The 6,211-nt window shown below is 34.3% G+C and overlaps 1 non-coding gene across 1 annotated transcript; it reads right to left on the bottom strand.

Moving 5' to 3' along the window:
• Positions 1 to 580: 580 nt before the first annotated feature.
• TRNAV-AAC (transfer RNA valine (anticodon AAC)) lies at positions 581 to 654 on the bottom strand. The gene has a single exon. It is a non-coding gene; the product is annotated as a tRNA-Val (tRNA).
• Positions 655 to 6,211: the final 5,557 nt, after the last annotated feature.

Genomic DNA, 6,211 nt, shown 5'->3' on the forward strand with positions numbered 1-6,211 from the left:
CCTGCTGATTTCTGCATCTGAGGCTTCAGCATGCGGCAAGATGTTTAAGAAAAGGTTACAACCATATTGTTATTTTGTAATATGGCGATGCTTGGTAATTGGCATCCGTTTAATTCACGTCTCTATATCTGCTATATGGAACATATCTATAGCTTTTTGAGTTTTTTGTTTACTGATATAAGGATGAAGGGTGCACAAGTTCTGAAGTTTACAGCTGCGTAAAGCTTAACACAAATTATGTTCTTGCTGTGGACGAAACTATGATTTTGTAGATCCAATTGATATAATCATTAGAGAAAGTAACAACTCCGAGCAAAGAATTTCCTTTTGGCAAGTTGCTATTGCGATCTAGCTACAAGTCATATTTGAGAATTCATGTTAATATTAAGCCAAGGAGAAGAAGAAGCAGAAACTTAAACTTCGGAAGTAGTGAATACTCAACAAGAGGATTCTAACTTAAGGAAAGGAAGGAATCATTAAGTTGCAGCTTCTGTCTTTTTTGGCTTAAAATTATGCTGTAACTTCAGCTACTGAGAAGAACGATGGAGAAACATCAAAATAGAAATTAATAAAACTAGTATGGCTTCGCCCGGACTCGAACCGGAGACCTTCAGTGTGTTAGACTGACGTGATAACCAACTACACCACGAAACCTTGGTGCCCTGTCTGCTTCCTTTTATATATTCTTCACCAAGATGGAATCCTACACCAACGTCAAATGTAGGAAAGTCTGACACCAAATAGATTTGGGTTAATTAAACATAAGGTCAATGAACTTAAAGGAATATTATCGGGAGAGTCGTCAAATTAAATTTTATAACCATAAAATCACTAAACTTTCACTAATTTCATAAAAGATCGGAAAGTTCCTATTTTATTTCTTGTATTAACTATATACCTAGCAAATTGGCCAAAATAACTCTTTTAAAAATAGTCAAGTGATTTTATGGTTGGAAAATTAGTCGAATTACTTTACATTACAAATTATAAGTAGTACATACATATGAGGTAAAAAAAAAAGGTACATATCCTTTTCAAAAACGAACTCAGTTTTCTTTCCTTACCCACTCAGTTTTTTTTTTAAAAAAAAAAAAAAAAAAAAAAAAAAACAAAAAGTTAAAACGAAACCTACTAAACCTAGGATTTTTGCTTAAACCGAAACCTACTAGGCCTAGGATTTTTGAACTATAATATATACTTTAAACAGCGACGAAGTAATTTGAAAAAATTTCCTCTCAGTCAGGGATGGGGAGTTGTTCATTGGTGGTACGCCCCTCTCCTCTTCTTATGACGAAAATCCAGGGTACTTGCAAATCTTTGTCAATCTTGTCGTCTGCCTTAGCTGCTAATAGTTGTTGTCGTAGCCCTTTAAAAGTGAGAAAAACAGTGGCTCCGTGGTTGATGCTACCTCCGGAATTCTTCGATGAAATCAATAATAGTAGCGTTTACAAATTCTACAGACTTGAGGAAAGGGATGTGAAAGAGGTGGTGATGGAGGATGACCAATGGATCATGACACCTGACAGTGACTCCCTTTGTTTGGGATCATTATTTCAGGGGTGGCTTGTTTATATACAACAAAGAGATTGTCTAGTGTTTTTATTTAACCCACTCTCTGGAAAAAACATCAACCTTCCCTCTGTTGAAACTCTTCCTGTTGTTAAGGGCGTCATTCGGAATAGCCAATCTGGTTTGATCGAAAGCTTTGTTGACTACCAATCTGTTCCCCTTACTCCACAACAGTTGTCTAAATACATCATCACTAATATGGTTCTTTCGTCCTCTCCTATGGACGACGATTGCGTAGCCATGGCCACTTATGGCCACCTTGATCGACTGGCCTTCTGCAGGAAGCCTGGAGGAATAGATGCCAATGCCAATTGCTGGATTCCCCTAGATGGGCCTGTTATACCCCATTTTAAACGGGTTGAAATAGAGTACAACATATTGGAGATTCCTAAATTGCTTTTTAAGGAGTCGCCACCTAATTGATTTTAAGGTGAATTAGGGCACCTAATTATTAACTAAGGTAAAGCTGACTAAACCTCCGTTAATAGTCTGCTTAATCAGTGTGATTCTAGGTAAGGGTTCTATATTATCCTAAAGGGAAGGGGTTAGGCATCCTTTAGAATCCGTTAACTACGGTTATCCGGCCAAACTTAGGTCAATTAATTAGGGCTAAAGATGCAAATATAATATCTAAAATTAAAAAAAATAGTTTGTAAATATTGCTAAAGAAAGAAAATGTAATAATGCTATTTAAAATAATACTTATGAATATTGCTAAGGTTTTAAAAATAAAAAGAATGCTAATAAGACTTATAGAAAAGTATAATGATTTGCATAAAAAAGGAGACTTCAAATTCCATTTAAAATGAAAACTTATAAATGTTGCTAAGACTTTAAATAAAAAATACTATTTCGAATGAGATTTGCAAAAAATATAATAATTTGCATAAAAAGAAACTTCAAATGCCATTTAAAATAAACTTATAAATGTTGCTAAAGCTTTAAATAATAATGCTATTTAAAAAATAAGATTTGCATAAAATATATAAGTAGAAGAAAATGCGGATTGTGCAGTGTTTTAATAAATATTTGAAACAAACAATCATCAACTATACTTTAAAATACGCGTAATTGACTCAAAACTTGAAGAGTTATTTACGAAATATACTTGAGTTTGTATTTGCTTATTAATGCCATTTTTTTTATAGTAAGGATAAATTACGATTCCCTTAACTCAAAATATGTATTCACGCCATTTTGAAAATCAATTATAATAATAAGAAAATATCATTGATGCTATAAATAGTTTTAATATAAATAGAAGAAAATGTAACTTGCGGAATCAACTATTAGTTTCCTTAGATTAACTACCCGTCATTCTAAAACCAATCATACTAAATCCTTATAATTCGACTAAGCTAAGACAAACAAACAAAGTAAAAGGTTAGTCAAATAATACAAGTTAACTGCACAAGAAATAAAATAAAGGCATAAAATAAATTAATGGGCTCAGCCCATTTGGACTGCTGCTGCGTTCTACTTTTGCCATTGGGCTTTGGCCCAGAATCTTTTCTATTTTCTTTGTTGCGGACAGAACTGATGGGGATGACCCGAGAAGATTTCGTTGGGCTTTTAGCCCAACACCGAATGCGGAAGAAGAGCGAGTCCCTCGGACTCATATGCAGTGATCATGCAAACAAAAAAAATGAAAGGAAAAGGATTAGTATATAATAAAAAGACTGAGGCCTAAACAAAAATATTAAATATTCAGCTTGAATTAGCACATACACAATAAAAGGACACTCCGAGAAACAATATTCAAGCCTAAAACGAGAGTTTGCAGCAGAAATTTATGCCATGTAAGATCAGATTGCATGTACCACGAGGCCCATATACCAAACAAAAGCAGTCCAATAAAATATGCACAGGGCTGAAACAGCCATGAAGATGATGTGTTAAACGCACGAGAAAGAAAAAAAAGATGAAGCAGGCCAGTTTCTTGACATGAGAGATTTTATTTTAGACATGTTTAGGTTAACAAATGACACTTGAATACTTTAAAGATGACACTTGAATACTTTAAAGGAACACAGAACCCACACTCAACACAGTTTCTAGCAAAAACAGTGGCCAAATGAAATAAGGTTCCTTTGAAAGCTACTTGGTTTTAAAGCAGTCTTTGATAAAGAACAGGGACAGAAAACACTCAAAACAGCTTGATGCACAAGGCTTTAGTAGCTACCAAACCAGCACATGAAAGGAGTGCATCAACTCAACATAATTCTTAAAGAAAATATCAACTTGCCAAGATTGACCATATAGAACAAAACATCAAGCTTAAAAGATTAAGGTAACAAAAGGGAAAAACACACTCAAGAAATATACATTCCAGGAGAACACTGGTCAAAACAGATGGCACATTAGAGTGCAAGATAGGCTATTTACATTGTCTAAATATCAAACAACAGCCCACATAATCCCAACAGGTTCAAACCAATGTTACAAATTAAACACACATAGAGGCAAACAGATATGCAATGTCACAAATAACAAGCAGGACACTTTGAACATGGACATAGGCAGACCAAACATCAGACCCTCTAGAACATATAGAGAAACCTGCTTGAACCCCCTTTTATTCTGGCATGACTATTAACAGACTGAGCAAAGCATGGCTTTTTTCAATGGAATATGACAATATCACGATTTTAGGTTTAAACAAGTATTACATAGAGATATGTATTCAAACTGATCCATGTGATGCTCTTAAGTGACATTAGTGAATAAAGACAAGCTTATATATAACAGAGAATGATCACTTCAGTATGCAACTATCATTTTTAGTAAGCCTCAACTCAAAGGTGCACTGGCATTTGTATGCCTTATCTGTTTCTTAAAGAATCATGGCAGCATCAGTTTGATCCAACTTAATTCATGAAAATCCTTTTAAGGTACTGAAGATGACATTTTCACTGGTTTCAGTTAGAGGTTATCAAGGCATACATAGCAGTCAAAATTTATGCATATTGAGTGCATGCTTGTAATTTTAAGGAGGACATGATGATGATGCTGAGAACAGGCATGGGTGATGAGCTGCTAAGCTAGCAGCTAGTGTAGATGGAATCCCAAATATATGGTGGAAGTGCTAATGGTAGTATGACCTACAAATGCATAGCAGAGCTGCAATACATGATCATAGATGCTAAAGTCCAACTAAGGGCTGATCTTGAGATTAACAGGAACAGTACAGGCCCTTAAAAGAAAACAACCACAAACTAGAAACTGAGACAAACCATATTGAAACCAAAGTTACACCTTTAAAACTGTCATCAATTTGAAAGACTCGGCAGTAGCTCCAAACTATTTTAAAGTTACACCAAATGTTAATACCTCGATTAGATATAGATTACGACAGTAACTAAATTAAAAATGGCAAAAAGGGAAACAGGCTAATGTTTAACTTAAACTAATACACACTTAGCTAAGTAGATCAGACAAGCTTATGCTAATGCTAAACACTTATCAAAATTCTCGTAGAACAAACAGGGACTTTAGTGACATCATATTAGGCAAGAAATGGACAAACTTTGTTATTTTAAGTTAGTGATCCCGCCATTTTGTTCAACAAAGTCATATTTAGGTATGAACTCACATCCAGGGGATTCAGACAATACAAAAACAAAGGATGGCATTTCTAGTGTAGACAGACGTCGTTAGATTATTACCTATGCACTGCTGTTTAAACAAAACTAAGTAATATCATTCGAGAGTACTCAAGTTATACGATATTCAATCTCAGAAAGTGCCATTTTGTGTCTAGTAAACACAGAAGTCTCACTCTAAGGTCAGCAACACATTTTTGAGATAAAACAACATTTTGGCTCCCACCACATCATTGAGAAAAACCAGCTCATTTGTTCAAACCATAGCATTACATCTATCACAGTGAGGGACTAACAGAGCCAATAACAGACAACGCTTGAGCAGGTAACAGGTAGGATGTGGACTAATGTATACTTTGCAGCCAGATTCAAGATAAACCACATCTAAATTTTACTAACTGATTAATTCCAGCAAGACAACATATAAATCATGATTAACATAGAGCCAACCCAATATATAATACATAATTAGCATAGAAAGACTAACCCAAAATAACTCTCAAAGCATGTTTAACTAAAACAAGCTAAACTAACAACTAAATCATGCTTTACTGAAATAGATTAGGCTATGACAACACATAAAGCATATTTAATCGAATAGGACTAAGCTAAGCTAATGTTCAGGACTAAATAATCTGAAATAATATATATATATATATATATATATATATATATATATATATATATAAAACAGGCTTAACTATTAAACTAAACTAACACAGAAAGAACATTATTTAGCTAACTAATTCATTATATAAATATTCTTAATCACAAAAATGATAAAACTAAGCTAACACATAGCAACTAAAGAAAAAAAAAAGAGAACAGGGGAATTGCTGACCTTCTTCAGGTGCAGCGAAATGGGTGCGGGGTTTCCAATCTATCTCGAAGACTGCCAAATCTGAGCTTGCGATGCTCGGATTCACAGCGACAACAAGGCAAACGAATACGAATTGGATCTAGTATTTTTGACCCGATATTAAAATAAGATTACGACTGCTAAAGAGACTGATTTTTAAGGAGATTTTCAGGCAGCTCCT

Source organism: Lycium barbarum, chromosome 1 (assembly GCF_019175385.1).
Source record: "Lycium barbarum isolate Lr01 chromosome 1, ASM1917538v2, whole genome shotgun sequence".
NCBI classification, from domain to species: Eukaryota; Viridiplantae; Streptophyta; class Magnoliopsida; order Solanales; family Solanaceae; genus Lycium; species Lycium barbarum.